This window comes from Pipistrellus hanaki, assembly GCF_964339955.1.
Source record: "Pipistrellus hanaki genome assembly, chromosome: 7".
In the NCBI taxonomy this organism is placed as follows: domain Eukaryota; kingdom Metazoa; phylum Chordata; class Mammalia; order Chiroptera; family Vespertilionidae; genus Pipistrellus; species Pipistrellus hanaki.
Genome location: NC_140509.1, coordinates 26,522,678 through 26,535,445, shown reverse-complemented (window position 1 = coordinate 26,535,445; position 12,768 = coordinate 26,522,678). Strand labels below are relative to the sequence as shown.

The 12,768-nt window shown below is 37.3% G+C and overlaps 1 protein-coding gene across 1 annotated transcript in view; it reads left to right on the top strand.

Annotated features, from left to right (window-relative positions):
- The window catches only part of EYS (eyes shut homolog), a gene marked incomplete at both ends in the record, with an annotated part of 204,625 nt that overhangs the window by 68,786 nt on the left and 123,071 nt on the right, over nucleotides 1–12,768 (top strand).

Sequence of the window (12,768 nt, the reverse complement as noted above, 5' to 3'; positions counted from 1 at the left end):
CGTACAATGGATAGCATTTTCATCAATTTTAAAGGAATCTAAACATAAGGTTTAAAAACATTACATTTTTAAAATGTAACATTTTCAAACAAGAATTAAATTTGATCATTATGCCAAGATATTGAAAGTTCTAACCCATTCAGTCAAGTTTGTATATACATTCAATCTTAAGTCAATTTACCAATAAACCCAATTATTATTCTTAGAAAAATAGTGACTTTTGATTTATAACTTCTAATTTTTATAATACTTGTGTGTATATATATATATATATATATATTATTTTACTTTGAAAAGTGGTCAATTTTTTAGAATATGTAAGTATGATATGAATATGAGTAAATATGCATTTATAATATTTGTTTTCATTTTTATTCAATATGATGCTTTTGTTTGCCTTTATTAATAGCACAATTCTGGCTGTTTAGAGGCTTTCCTTTTTCCTTTTTTTTTTTTTTCTTTTCTTTTACATTTCATCATCTAGGGGGGAAACTGACAACCAAAAACAAGATATTGGATAACGAAATATGTAAAGACTAGAGGTCCAGTGCATGAAATTTGTGCATGAGTCGGGTTCCTAGGGCCTGGCTGGTGAACAGGCCCATTCTGTAATGCAACTGGTAGGGCAATGGGTAGCCCCTGCTGGCACCCTCCTTGGCCAGGCTGGCATTGCCGGCTGGGTGGCCCTGCCCTCTGCCACCGCCACCAGTTGCCTTCCTCTGTGGGGGTGACCAGCTGGGCGATCAGAGGGCCCCTGCGGCACTCGCCTTGGCTGGTTTGAGGCCACTGGGCTGGGGACAGCTCCTGCTTTCCACCAGTCATTCCACTGTTTGGTTGATTTGTATATAAGGCTTTTATTACATAGGACTAGAAGCCCCGTGCACACAATTTGTGTATGGTAGTTGAAGTCCCCTCAGCCCAGCCTGCACTCTCTCCAATTTGGGACCCCTTGGGGGATGTCTGACTAGGCCTAAACCAGCTGGAGGACATCTCTCTCACAATCCTGGACCACTGGCATCTAATTGCTCACCTGCCTGCCTGCCTGGTTGCCCCTCAAACCCCCCACCCCGATGGCTTGATCACCCCCCCCCCCAAGCTAGCTTGATTGTCCCTAACTGTTCCATGCTACTGGCCAGTTCATCCCCTACTGCTCCCTCCCTGCACGCCTAGTTGCTCCTACCTGCCCCCCCCTTCTGCTGGCCTGGTCACCCCTTACTGTCCCCCCTGCCAGCCTGGACAGCCCAATCGCCCCCCTCTACCAACCTGGTTGCCCCTAACTGCCCCCCACTGCCGACCTGGTCACCCCACACATACTGCTTATTCAGTCCTTTGCTTGTCCTTCACTAATCCTCATCCTGGCCTGGTCATAGGCCACCATCTTGTGATAGTGTGAGGATGTGAGGGTTAATTTGCATATTACTACTTTATTATATAGGATTGGGAGAGGTTGTTTCTCTTTTTTCTGCATCGATCACAGAAAAGGAAACAGTCCAGTTGCTGAGTGGAGGAGCTGGGGATTAAGAAATTAAAGAAAGAAAAAGAGCAAGACTCAGAAATATATTTATAAAGCTGGGGGCTAGGTGGGAGCCATTCTCTCTGATGGAGAGGCAGAGGGCACCTGAGCCACACAGCAGGATTATTTTATAGGATAAAAGCAGCTTATTTGCACTCTTTTTTAAAAAAAATATATTTTATTGATTTTTTACAGAGAGGAAGGGAAAGGAACAGAGAGGCAGAAACATCGATAAGAGAGAAACATCGACTAGCTGCCTCCTGCACACGCCCCACTGGGGATGTGCCCGTAACCAATGTACATGCCCTTGACCCGAATCAAACCTGGGACCCTTCAGTCCTCAGGCCAACGCTCTATCCACTGAGCCAAACCGGTTTTGGCTTTATTTGCATTCTTAAGTAGGCCCTAGCATTACTGGATTTACATATCTAGACCAGCCCCTGCCAACACCTGGACACAGGTAAAACTGAATAACATCCCCCGCCTTCTTGGAAAGGTATAACCAGGGACATGACTCTGCCAGTGCCTCAAGCTCAGCTGACAATTTAAAGAAATGTTCTTGTGCCTTCCCAGGGGGCCCTCTACATAGGATTATGACTAAAATCGGAAATTTTGCCACTAAATCTTTTATTTTCTCTACCCAAATTCTAACATATTTCATGGTAAAATAATGTTCTATTTTACTCTCAGCTTGTTTTTTTCTCATCTGTTTCTTAGTCACTGAATTACAATTATAGTTGGTCCTACTCCAGTATCAATTCAATGCATTAACATATTTTATTTTTCTAAAGTCAGTTTCCACATGTCATTAGTACGTGTGATGTCTCACTATATTAGCCATGGATAGAGTTAAGGTTTTCAATTTCTATAACAAGTAAACCTAATTAAGCATGCATTGTGACTTTGGAAGAGAACAGTGTACAACAGAATTCACATAGGTCAACATATTTCTTTTCAACATAGAATAAGTTGCATTTCCACATTATTTTTGAAAAATGCTTTTAAAAATAGGAGTCACACATTTAAGTGAACAATTTGTTAATTAATGAAAGGTGTCTACTTGGTCACTCAATAATTTTCAACTAAAAGGACACTTCGATTTCTTTGAGTTATTTATCTCAAAAGCTGAGCGGCTATATTTTTCTTTCTTTGAAATTCAAAGCCCTATTTGTAAGGGTAACTTTGCCTTTTAAATAAATAATTCTAAAATTTAACAAACCAAGATGTTCAATTTTAAATAGAGTTTTATAATTTTATACTTTTGTTGTAAACTATATACTATTGAAAATATCTAGGATGTTGATGAATTTCCTCATCAAGACTATTTTTTACTATTCATATAATTTTAGATTTTTGGGGGGACTATTACAGGTGACAGAAGTCATCCTCAGATCTTGTCCCCTACATGCCTCATTTTGAGAATATATGCTCACATTACTGCAGCTTTTTTCATTAGTCCTGAACCTATTAATTTTCTTTTGAGCCTGATATGCGAATCGACTGAACGGTGGAACAACCGGTCACTATGATGCATACTAACCACCAGGTGGCACACACTAAACACCTGTGCTTTCCCCAGTGGTCAGTGTGCTCCCACAGGAGGAGTGCTGATCAGCCAGAAGTTGGGCTCATGGCTGGCAAGCACAGCGGTGGTGGTGGGAGCCTCTTCCACTCCCCCTTTCACAGCAGTGCTAAGGAGCAGCAAGCAGGTGAGTGGTAAGGAGAGAGGGGTCCCCAACTGGGGGAGGGCGCAGGCTGGGCTGAGGAATACCCCATCCCCCAGTGCATGAATTTTGTGCACCAGACCTCTGGTAAATAATAAAACATTATGACAGAAGTTAGTACAGACCTACAAACATAAAGGTTGAATTAATATCATGTAATCCCTAAATATTCAAGGGCATAGATGATCAAATGAATTTTAGCCCCATAATTCTCAGTACAATTTCTAACATTCCTTAATATCCACTACTCTGCTACTGTACCTTCAGGATCATTTTGTCAGCAGCCAATTCTCTAACACCACAATTTCTTTTGTATTCCTTCCTTTCTATCCATAACCTGTGTACAGCTGCCGAGAAAGTATAGATAGCTTCTTTGCCCTTGTTACCACATCCAAACCATTTTTATGCTCCTCCTATTCTTGAAGGAGAAGCCTATGCATTTTTAGCAAATGATATCAGCTATTCATTTTCTCTCTCTAATTCTATGTTACCTCCTTCCAATGCTCCTTTTCAAAGAATCTCCTCTTTTCTCAATTCCTACTCCTCACCCCTTTTAAAGGTTTTAGCATATGTCATTTTCTTGCCCACTGTTGTCATCTTCCTAATGATTTCTATATCCATCTTGGAAACCCACCCATCTTGGTTGTGTAAATTCTTTGACAATTATTTTACAACTAGAGGCCCGAAGCACAAAGATTTGTGCAAGAATAGGCCTTTCTTCCCTTGGCTGCCTGCACAGTCTTCACTCTGGCTGGAGTTGCCTTTTTGCTCCACCCCAGAGCTGCCTTTCTACCTTCCCATGTTGCCTAGAGGCCCTGAGCAGCTGGAGCAGTGCAGAACTCCTGCATCATTGCCATAGTAACAATTCAAGCTTCCCGCCCCACCCCACAGCCACTCAGCATCTGCGTATGCAAATTAATCTGTCATCTTTGTTGGGTTAATTTGCACACTCACTCTTGATTGGCTAGTGAGTGATGCGAAGGTATGGTCAATTTGCATCTTACTCTTTCATTAGTTTAGATTAGTTTTTCCTCCTCCCCCTGTTCTTGGTTCATTTCTCATGGTTTTATAATTTATCATGACCCATATTTGCACACCCCAACTTTTTGTTTTATATATTTTCACACTCTAATCTATACTGGATGTATTTTAAGCTCACTCACTCATAAACTCTATCCACAAAATTATCTACACTAATAAAAGAGAATTATGTAAGTTGACCATACCTCCACAACATTACCAGCCAATCAGGAGTGACTATGTAAATTAAACCAACAAAGATGGTGGGTTAATTTGCGTGCGCAGGCGCAGAGCGAAGACTGAAGGCTCCGGATTGAGCAAAGACTGAAGATGACTGAAGACTGAAGACTGAAGAGGTTGGTCTTCTCCATTGCAGCTGGAGCAAAGGCCAGTTTTCTCCAGAGGAAAACTGGTGCTGGCAGCCAGCGGAAGGAAGGCCTATTGCATGAATCTTCAGGCAATGGGCCGCTTGTGTAATATGTTTCTATAAACAACAGTACCTCTAATTATTTGCTCTCTTCTGTCCCTTAACCTTGGCAGGGCCTTATTTTCCTTTTAACAAAGCATACCTGTATATTCACTCTCAAGCTCCTTATCTCTCTATGTCCTATTTACCGGAAAACACCAAATGTGCTTAATAATGCATCCCACCAGGTAAGCCTGTGTCTATTTCCATGCATATATTTGTGGCATCTCAAACTTAAAATAGTCCAAAGTAATGGTTGACATGCACCTACTTTTCTGTCAGTGTTCTTTAGACTTATCTTGGCTTCTTTGTATCTCTTTGTCAATCTACTTCTTGTCCATCAGCAAACCTTCAAGCTCTCCCATAAATTTGTCATGATTGTAAACACTTTCATCATTATGAAGTTAGCACTCTTTTCAAGCCACCAAAAATCTTCATTGGTACAGTTCTGTAATCCTCCATTTGACCTCCTTGCTTTGACTCATGAAAGTATACGTAAAGTAGTGAATGAAATTCAGCATCATTGAGAAAGCTAATATTTGGATAGTGAGTTAAGTGACATGGTGGACCATGCAGCTTTCAAGGGGAACAATGTCCATGGCAGAGGGAGCACCAAATGCAAAATCTCTCTCCTATTGGGGCCATAATAATGAGACTAGTCTGAAGAAAGCAAGGGAGGGTGGGAGAACAACCAAAGATTAAAAAAAAAGAAAAAGAAAAAGAAAGATCAGGGCAGTTGCAGATCACACGTATCATTTTAATGTCTTTGATATTCACTTTAAGTAAACTAGGAAATACTACAGGGTTTTTAGCAAATGAGTGATATTATCCTATATCTTAAAATGGCTTTGGCTGTTGTGTTGAAAACCGTAGAGATGCACAGTCAATGTAAAGAAACCAGTTAGAAAATAATGTAGTAGTATAGACAGAAGAAGATAGAAATGAAACAAGATGGGAGAGAACTGGTAAAAAGGGGTTGAATTATGGATATGTTTTTAAGATGTAATCAATAGAATAACCCAGTATAAGGGAATTTTTTATAAGAATATACTAGGTGGGATAAAGAGAAACAAAGGTATAGACATATATATTGTACTACAGTTTTGGCGAGAGCAACTAGAAGACAGATTTGTCATTTTCTTATGTAGTAGCAGCTACAGATAAAGAAAATTAAGATGGTTTGGCACACAAAAGAGTGTATATGTTTTTAAATCATGCTACTTCCCCCTCTATCATTCAATGGGTTGTTCTTGCAACATTTACTTTAATTTAAAATTCTTATAAGTCTAGTCATATTTTGCTCCTGCATATCTTCTCACTGTAATTTCCTACTTTGTTCTCTTTGATTATTCAATTTCTGCCAGAAACCATAATAATTTGATATGCATTTCTCTCAGGCTTTTGTTCAGATAAATATCTAAAAAAGGCTTTCCTGTCAATCTTGACAAACATTTCTAAAATCTTTCCTCTCTCTCCATTTTTAAATTTTTATAGCATTTATCACTATCAGTTATTATATTTATATGCCTTTAAAATTTTCTCCCTGTCCCAAAGTCTAGTATACATTAAGATACATAATTTTTTATTTTAATATTTTCACGTTGGCTCTTTATATTCAGAAGTTGAAGTATATCGTGCTAATATCACTGCAAAAATGCAAATCTTTTTGTCTATTAATTTTATTTTAAGGTTTAAAGAACTATGAATTGAATCATTTATGTTGTGGGAACTGATAGTCACTCAGTTGCCCAGCTTATGCAAAGTTGGTAGATTGATGAAATGAGTAGTCTTTAAGTCTAGACTACTACCCTTTACCTCTTTGCACACAATATGCCACAATTGCCTAACCCTCACAGCTTCCAACTACATGGTAACATTTAGCTTGTCTATGTCCATACAAATCACAGTGAGTAAGCATATATTGGCATTACAAAGCTTCTGTTGCAAGAATAGTTCTTGTTTACCTTCAAGTTTATTTTTTTTCTGCAAGAAGTGAAATATGTACTCGAAAGTATCGAAACTGATAAAAGTAACTGCATCAGAATCCCCATCTATACACAATAAAGCAACAACAACAACAACAAGACAACAAAGGAAAAAAGTGCACCACAATGCTTTCATTAAATTATTATAAAACTTATAACTCAGTCATAAATGGTTCAAGCCCTGAAAAAAAAAAAAAGGTACCAAACCCCCCTCAAACTCTTCAAACAAACGAGGGGAGTATTTCAAGATAACAGAGTCAGGGAAGCTATCGGGAGTTACTTTGTAAGGATCTCCTTTTCATTCCCTAGAGTAGTACATATTTTAAAAGAGCTATTTCAGCAGCTAAAAAACTTTAAGCAAGAATATACTCCCAATCCAAAAATGGACCCTGTTGGCATCCTGCCTTTGAAGCTAGCTCTTTAAAAAAAAAATCAAATATATTTAATTTTCAATTCCCACTTCTGTTTTATAGGGTGGTTACTTTGTTATTTTAATACATTACTTCAGTCATTTTCTAGCACTCATTTATGCTTTAATATTGCACATTTAATTTTTAATGTTATGGCTTCCTTGATATTTTGAAAAATCTTTTAAAATCATATTTAAGATGTACTATATATTTACAATAGTTTGACAGGTTTTTTTAATTTTATTCTGTGACTTTTCTATACTTCAGAAATAAAAGTAATCCAGCATTTATGTATTGCAAGAAATATTCTGTTTACCAAAATGCTGATGATAAAACGTTGCACTGGTATTGCTGTCATTACTCTGCTCCACTGCAGTGTCCCCAGCAGAGCCTGATGCTTCTCATTAAAATCAGTGGTATTTATTCCATAAGTAAGTGAACAAAGTTTTTGATACTCTGTCAAATAGGGTTAAGCCAACTGTTAAAAAATATTGGCCTAATTGGAACAATCCAACCTAATAATAGGAATTTAGGGCAGTTATGGGAAATATCTTTGGTGGTAGCTGGGGGCAGGAGAGGATGTGTGTTTGTGTGTTTTTTCCTCACTTTTCCACTAACTTATAAAATTCCCATTATCTTTGTTTTCTTCCCTTGTGTGTATCTTTTTAGTTCCTCTCTGCTTTTCTATATGTAATCTTCTTTTTACACTTAAAATGACATCGTAAACATTTTCATCACTATTATTTAGGTTCCTCTTATCCTCCAGTCACACCAAAATATTCCTTATTTCCTAGAACTTTCATGTTTATTATGAAAAAAATATATAGATGTGAGTTGTTTTTTTCTTTTTTGCAAAGTATATAACTATACTTTGGGTATTAAAAAAAACATGGTGATCTAAAAGGTATTTTTTAAATGTTTTTTATTGATTTTTAGAGAGAAGAAAAGAGAGGGAGAGAGAGAAACATTAATGAGAGATGAGAGAGGCATCAATATCAATTGGCTGCTTCCTGCATGTCCCAGCTGTGGATCTAGCCTGCAACTCTGGGCATGTGCCCTGACAGAGAAATCAAACTAGTGATTTTCTGGTGCATAAGTCAGCACTCAACCACTGAGCCACACTGGCTGGGCTAAGAGACATTTCCGCCCCCCCCCAACCCCCACCCCATCCTTGTATTTCAAATTACTGATTACTTTAATAAAAAGGCTGCTGGACACTTTGGGCAGCGGAAATGTGTGAGGTTTCAGCTCTCTGACTATCTAAGAAAAAAAAAAAAAACAAACAAAAAAAAACAATTTCTGCAGATTTTTTATCTTTTGTAAATTAGTATAAGAAACACCAGGTCAATACCTAGAAAATAATGCATACTTAATCAACATAAATACTATAAATATTTGAGGGTAAGTCAAAATCAGCCCCTTAGTACTTTTGTATCCTTTGCCAGAAGGAATCAACTAAGTTCTGAACTGAAGGACTGAAGCCTCTCAGTGGCAGGAAGTGGGAGTGCTGTCAGTGATATCTTGGAGGAGAGAGGCCAGGTCATTGACTCTGAAGAGGGACTTGTAGCTTCAACTTTCTTAGCCCAATTGGCCTCTATCTGCTGAAGGATGCACCACTTAGGACACTGTAGCAACAGAACTGAGGTCTTTGAGTTAGCAAAGAAAAATATCTCATGCAGGAGAGACCAACAAATTAAATGAAGAAAATTAATTAAAATAAAACAAATATAACTTGTGGGTATTTGAGTCCCTGGAAGAGAGAGAGGGCAACTAAATTAGATTACTGCAGTCAAAATAAGTAAGGAGACTCATGAGAGCACATGCATATATCTATACACCAAGACTGTGGCTAGAAAATATACTTTCTAATTAAATAATTTAGTTGAAAATTTTAAAGGGAAATGCTGTCCCAAATTATAGAAATCTTGGCGATTTCCATCAAAGAAAAATGTTTTAAAGTAGAGGGGGGAAAAAAAGAAATGAGGATCTGCTATTATCTTCATGTACATACATGATTCTCCCAGTAAACTCTTGTGGTTTTATGAAATAGTAATTTGCCCATAAAGCTGTCCCTGCCAAACGTGGGAGAAGTAGCCACTACTTATCCACTTTAACTTGACCTCTCCCACTAAAAGATGAACCTCATGTGGGAAGAAAATTTGTTCACGGAAATATGCACCATGCCTAGAAAAATAACTATGTAGTAGTCGCTCAAGAATTATTTGTTGAGGACTTAATGGATGAATTAGTGAATGAATCATGACAAAGAAAGTTGAGTATCTTGGAATGTAGATCAAGGGAATGTAACACGTGAATGATAGCAGCTCTAGGAGTAACAAGAATATATGGAGGAAAAGCAATCGTTAATCAAGTTGTAGGAGTTTTCTCTGAGTTGGAGAAAGCACTGAGTCTGCATATTAAAAAGGCTCTCTAGCCGAGCTAGATTGATGGATAGAGAAACACCTATCAAGCTGCAAGGCGGAAAAAGACAATTTATTTACAAAGAAAAAAATAATCAGAGTGGCACCACATTGTTTATTTGTAATGCGGGTAGCTGCAAGACAGTGAAAGAGCTGCAGAGACAGTGGAAACCATCTATGAGCTGCTGAGAAAAAATACTGCCTTCCCCAAATATTTTACCTGACTGCTGTATATTGGTTGTTGAGAGAAATATTTATGTATATGCTGAGATTCAGAAAACCTATCATTCGAGTCATGAATATGAAGAAAATAAGTATTCTTACTAAATATGAAATGGACTAGAATAGGGAAAATGTGTGTTCATGTGCACACATGCATGTACATGCATGCACATGCACTCACAAAGGTAAATCTAAATTGACAATTATATAATATCTGGGTATTAAAATAGAGCCCTTAAAAGAAATTAGATATCCAGTGAAGGAGACTGTGTTTAGAATCTAGAACTAAAATATGTTACTATTTAAGCAATACCTTGTAGTGAGGAGGGAAAAAACAACAACACATAGATACCAAAATTATGTATCCACATTGTGAAATAATTAAAAATTTGTTTGCAAAAAATAATAAAGAATGTGATTGATTATATATCAGGGAAAGAGAAGGTTACCATTAATGAAGTGAAAATATTTGGTATCATTTCTTAATTATGAAGAGGAAAATTGCAATAAATAACTTAAACTAGGGGAAAATAAGCACTGTAAATTATTAAATATGAGAACATATTAATTATATAAAGAAAGTTACCAAATACTACATACACTGTAGTTTCCTTCATGTTAGTAAATGTCAACAACATTTTCATCAAGTCTTATTCTTTCTGCCTCCTGAATGTCCCCTCTATTTTTTCTTCTCCATACTGCTATAGAATACATCTCATTTCTCCAGCATTGCTATTATAGTCCCTTCATTAGTCTCCAAAATAGTCTTATAAAAATTTACACCCATTTTAATGCTAGGCTACTTATAAATAAATCTAGGCATGCTAGTTCAAATTTCATTTTTTTAAACTTCTTTCATCACACTTCAGGATCAGTTCCAAATGGAACCCAGATAATGCACGTTATATAATACTGAGGATGCGGGAGCAGGGGCATATGGCTGTCTGATATAAAGTTAAGCAAAACTGGAATTAAGTATGCCCATGATTTTCACCTGTTGTGACTCAATAGACACATGGGAACACCACAAAAAAAAATGAAAACATGCAGTACCTAACTGTTTAGTCTGGGCCACTGACCTCTTTTTCCTTAGATTGTCAAATAATAATTAAAAAAATGACAACAGCCAATACAATATCTGTCTGGTGTGACTGAATCAAAGTTATATTTATTTTTTTATCAGATGAGCAAAATATGTTTTTTGGTGTGCTGCAGAATTTAGTAATTATTTTATGAGTGCCATGAAATGAAAAAAGTTGAAAATTACTGAAGTATGTACTTAAAGATTTTAATGGGACATAGTAGAGCCCTGTTAAACGCAATTAACTGTAAACATGACTATACACATTCATGCATATTATATTGGAATATATGTGGAACTGGAAAATGTATGAGGGAAGGTGGAAAGGTAGAAAGGCAAAAAGAAGAAGGGCGGGGCAAAGGAAGGAATGAAGGGAGGGGGGGAGGAAGAAAGCAAGGAAGGAAGGGAGGGAGAAAGGAAGAAAATAAAAGAAAAAGAAAGAGGAAAGGATCTGCAAAACCTAAATCTCCATAAAGGAGAATTCGTCTGAAGGACGGGAATGAATACCATTACCTGAATTCATCTAGTGAGCACCTGATTGTAAAGAACTACGTGTGAACCAAAAGGACCTATGTATGTAGCCCTCTGCTGTGGGACTCTTCCAAATGCACAGGTCTCCACGGTTGCAGAGCAGTTCTCCGGCTACCTTATAGAAGAAGTCTGAGTTCCAGATGTCAGTGAAGTCAGCCAAGCTATGGCCAGTGAAAGGCTGAGAAGAAGCTTGGGCTGACAGTGGTATCGTCACGAGTAGGAAAAAGGCATGGTTGGACTAGAATAAATGTGAATATGTGAGTAGTAAAATGTGAATAATATTCTGGGCAGAGTGATAGCTGTCTCAGTAGAGCCAGCATGAAAGTTTAGTGCTGCTGCTCAGTACCTAAGAACTTGAATTAACACAGAGATCAGTGTAAGGCTCCAGCAACGCTAAGGTTTGGGAGATCCCATATATACTAGTCCTAGGGGTTGGCAGATAAGTGAACTGCCAACCCATAGGCAACTGCAAGCAGTTTTAAAGGCAAGCAGAGGAGCCTTAACTTCTCTTTGAATTCTGATCCAAATGTTAATCTGACAAGCTGACACTTCTCTTTCTCTCCTCTCTCCTTCAGAACTTTAGTTATACTAATTTAAGTTCCTCATAGTCTTTAATTTAATAGCATGTTATTGATTCAGATAGCCCTCTTTCATTTTTTAAACTTATTTTGTCAGTTTATTTATTTTTTTAATTTCCATTCCCCATTTTCTGTTTCCTGTATTTTATTCCTAGATTTTAGCTACTTGGTGAATTTTGGTCTATCTTACTAACTCCTTTCTCAGCTCTTTATTTGTTTTTCCAGGAACTCTTCAGCATTTGTTTTGAGCTCTAGTCATGTAAAACTGCTTGCAGTTGCCTGAAAACATCATATTTCACTGATTTCAATAGCATAGCATATGATCTACACTCTGTGTAGAAAAAAAAAAGCACACTAAACTAGTTATATAAAGTAAATTCTTAAATATACAATAAAATCAAATTTATGAATATGGTCCCTTTTGATGTAAAGAAGGATGAACTGTTTAGATAGGAATTAGTTTCTTGTTTATAGTGTCCTTGGATTCTTGGTAATATGGGTGGGTGATAGCTTGTAACAACATATTCTTAAAAGGTAAAATTTTTGGTCTTAATTCTCTAATGTTTACTTTAGAGAAACCAATTGTCATTTTTTTAGTACCCCATTTGGTTTACTAAATGTGATTTAAAGTACAGGAATATTTTTCAGAAATTAGTGAGAGTGGGGGCAAAGGAAGCCAGAACACACCAGTATGTGTTTTTAACACCTGGCTGGTTGCAGCAAATGAGGTGGAGTCCAGAATTGTCCCTTCTGTAGGAATGCCCGGGGCAGTCACCGAGGTCCCTGCTGCTTATGGTGAATTTCAGAGACATTTCTCC